Below are 3,793 nucleotides of genomic sequence, written 5' to 3' on the forward strand. Positions count from 1 at the left end.
TAAAGATCTCATATTTCAGCAGTCTCAGCATTTATCGCCGAGCAGCCTCTGAATATCTCACAGATCTTGCTCTCAGATCAGTGGCCAAAGATTCTCTTCAGGTCTGGTCTGGTCTGGTCTTCTCAGGTCTCTGAATATAACTTTATTCGGAGCAGAGGTCGAAGTCCCATAATGCAATTCAAAATCCCTATAATGCATAAATGCAAGAAACAAGCAACAAAAAACAAGAGTAAATTAATATTTTTTACTAAAATTTTTATACACTCAGAATTTTTTTTTGCTGCTTGTTCAAACTACTTATTTCAAATGAGCTGAATCAACACAGTTCTTGAGTTCTTTAGGGACAACTTAATTGTTTAATGTTCGATCCACTTAAATTTGGAAAAACAATTAAGTTAACTTAATCGATTTGAGTTGGGCCATCATGAAGGAATTGTGTGGAACTCAGCATTTATTAACAGTGTAAGGTAAGTGGTTGCAAACAATGTTTATGGGCTGAATTTAAACAAACAAAATAAGTTGAGCATTACTAAATTTAATTTGTTTGCTTAAATTCAGCCCATATAAATTATTTGCAACCACTTACCTTAAAAAAAGTAGTAAATGCAAAGAATAATTTTTTTCAGTGTATACTACCTGACAAAAGTCTTGTCGTTGGTTCCACTTATAAGAGCAACAAATAATAACTTGACTTCTAGTTGATCATTTGGAAAAGTGGCAAAAAGTGGATTTTTCAGATGGATCATCTGTTGAGCTGCATCCCAATCATCACAATACTGCAGAAGACCTACTGGAACCCGCATGGACCCAAGATTCTCACAGAAATCAGTCAAGTTTGGTGAAGGAAAAATCATGGTTTGGGTTTACATTCAGTATGGGGGTGTGCGAGGGATCTGCAGAGTGGATGGCAACATCAACAGCCTGAGATATCAAGACATTTGTGCTGCCCGTTACATCACAAACCACAGGAGAGGGACAATTCTTCAGCAGGATAGCGCTCCTTCTCATACTTCAGCCTCCACAACAAAGCTCCAGAAAGCAAAGAAGGTCAAAGTGCTCCAGGATTGGCCAGCCCAGTCACCAGATATGAACATTATTGAGCATGTCTGGGGTAAGATGAAGGAGGAGGCATTGAAGATGAACCCAAAGAATCTTGATGAACTCTGGGAGTCCTGCAGGAACGCTTTCTTTGCCATTCCAGATGACTTTATTAATCAGTGATTTGAGTCAGTGCAGAGATGTATGATGCAGTCCTCCAAGCTCATGATGGAGTCAGACACAATATTCATTCTGTCTCCACTGCAGCATGACTTTATATTCTATACTGGACATTACTTCTGTTCTGTGACAAGACTTTTGTCTAAGCAAAGTCAGACCTTACTGTCCTACTTAAAGATTTAAAAATCAAGGCATGATCATATTTTATTTTGGTCAAATAAGCGTAAACTAGAGGTTTTTGCCTTTCGTATAAGCCACTTCTGATACCAAATGATCTACTAGATGTCAAGGTATTATTTGTTGTTCCTGAAACTTGGATAGGCGACAAGACTTTTATCAGGCAGTGTATGCCGTGCACTGTGTGAATGTAAATGAGTGAGAGTGAGCAGTGAAATGTTATATGATGGACGCAAGAAAGCAGATGAAGAAAGAGAGAGTAAAGATAGAAGGCAGAGGATGAAGAGAGAGAGAGAGAGGTCAGACACACACACTAGTTCACTACACAGCAAATTTCTGGAGTTGAAATATTAGGAGTTGGGCAAAAAAGTGTGAAAGAGTTAATTTTTTTGAGTTTATTTTTAAACTTTAACACAATTTTGTGTTATGGATTACCCCTTGCTGTGTTATATTCTGGAGTTCATTCTCTGGTGTTCAGAAACGTGCTTTAACTCCTTACTGGAGTTAAATTTTTTGATAAAGTCCGCCATTACACAACTCTGCCGAGCAGCACATGAGAACTGGAGTTATGTTCTTCGTTGTGAGGTAGGTAAAAGTGCATTGTTATACAATTCTAAAAGCTTTTTCTAAATGTTGGATGTTTTGTAGCAGAAGTGTGTTTTGCTGTAACTGTTTCATTTTGTACTGTGAGGCTAGTGACTGCATGTGGCTAACTTAGCATAGCATGTTAGCTTTTCCAATGTGGCTGTTTTGTGCAGTTTTTAAAAAAATGTTGTGGATGTGAACAAGCTAACACTAGCTAATAATCTTTTCTTCCCCTGTGTTTCTAAAAATGTGTGTTCTGCTGTCAAAAAGAAGTGGTAGGCCTACTTGATCAGATGGAGAAACCTGCTGTTCACATTTCAAATAGGCTAACTTACACAACGAGGTAATGTCATTATCTTTTATCCAGCAATAGAGCTTTATGTCTGTAAGATTTAATATGTGTAATATTGCTCATGAAATGTTTTGGATTGTATCATGATTTAGTCGTGACCGTGAGAGTATGCTGTTTTCAGCTATATTTACATTACATTTTCAATCACACTAACATAAGTTGTTAAATAACATTTATCTTTTTTATTTCAGGCCACGATGCTGATAAAAGTGCAATTTGGAGGCAAGAAAAAATATATTAAACTGGAAGAAGATTGTTTCTTGGATTTTTTCAGTGCGGGTGAGTTTTAGTGTAACAAAGAGTATTTTTTAAAATATATATAATAATAATAATAATAATAATAATAATAATAACAGTCATTTTGAAATTTATTTGATAAATTATACATTGTTGTTATGTTGTAGTCCAGCACAAGTTTGTGATACCAGAGGATACAGCATCGAAAGTCACAGATGACCATGGCATAGAGGTGGATGAGGGTGTATTTCAAGAACTTGCAACAACCAAAGAAACATGTCATCCACACTAATGATGGTAGGTTATTTAAGAACATTTTTATAGATTTTGAAAGTTGGTCTCATGACTCAGAGTGAAAGTGTGCATTTCAGAACCATTTGCTGACACGTGTTGTTGTTGTTTTTTCATCAGATTTGACTGTCCTGCAGCAAGGGGCTGTTGAAGTGCCCTCCTCCCCAAGTCTGACAGATACATTGTCTTTGTCAAGCAGTTTGAGCAGAAGTGATTCTGGATCTCAAATTATTCAACCTTTAATGGGCAGTGTCCAAAAAATGTAAGTTTTTTTTAAACTTCCATATACATAGATATTATACCGTAAACATTACAAAATAACGTTACAAAATGAATGCATTTTAAAGTAAAAAAATAGTATAAACACAGTTATTAGATTAAGTTTTTTTTGTTAAAAAAATATTAATTTTGGTTATCTTTCTAAATACTTTTTTTTTTCTTCGTTTCAGAAAATCGAGCAAATTCTAACTTCAAAGCCAGCAGAGTTGACTGTGATTAAGGAGTATGACAAGATATTTTTTTGCTGCTTCTGATTCCTGTGAAGTTAATTTTATATAATGTAATGTGTTGATTGTCTCATGCAATTTTACTAAGCCATTGGTTTTAGTTGGCACTAGCTGCTAACATATATTAATTGTAAATGTTTTGCTGTTAGATTTAATGCTTTGATGACAATTAATTTCAAAGTGTGTACATCGATGGAAATTCTAAATCTAATGTGTGGATTTGCATGAATAAAAGCAGTAAGTAAAGAGTATTGCATCAGTTCAGTCATTTTCATATATATATATATATATATATATATATATATATATATATATATATATATATATATATATATATATATTGTTTGAAGTACACTTTAACTCTAAAAAGTGTTACATTTTAACATTGGTAAGGAGTTTATATTATACCCAAATGTAAAAGTACTCT

General features: G+C 34.5%; 1 long non-coding RNA gene across 1 annotated transcript; it reads left to right on the top strand.

Annotated features, from left to right (window-relative positions):
• Positions 1-1,579: 1,579 nt before the first annotated feature.
• Positions 1,580-3,612, top strand: LOC147838717 (uncharacterized). The gene is made up of 6 exons (XR_015519902.1): positions 1,580-1,980; positions 2,251-2,323; positions 2,524-2,611; positions 2,737-2,866; positions 2,981-3,122; positions 3,310-3,612. It is a non-coding gene; the product is annotated as an uncharacterized LOC147838717 (long non-coding RNA).
• The last annotated feature ends 181 nt before the right edge of the window (positions 3,613-3,793 follow it).

The sequence above is a fragment of the Danio rerio genome, chromosome 21, assembly GCF_052040795.2.
Source record: "Danio rerio strain M-AB ecotype USA chromosome 21, GRCz13ab, whole genome shotgun sequence".
NCBI lineage: Eukaryota > Metazoa > Chordata > Actinopteri > Cypriniformes > Danionidae > Danio > Danio rerio.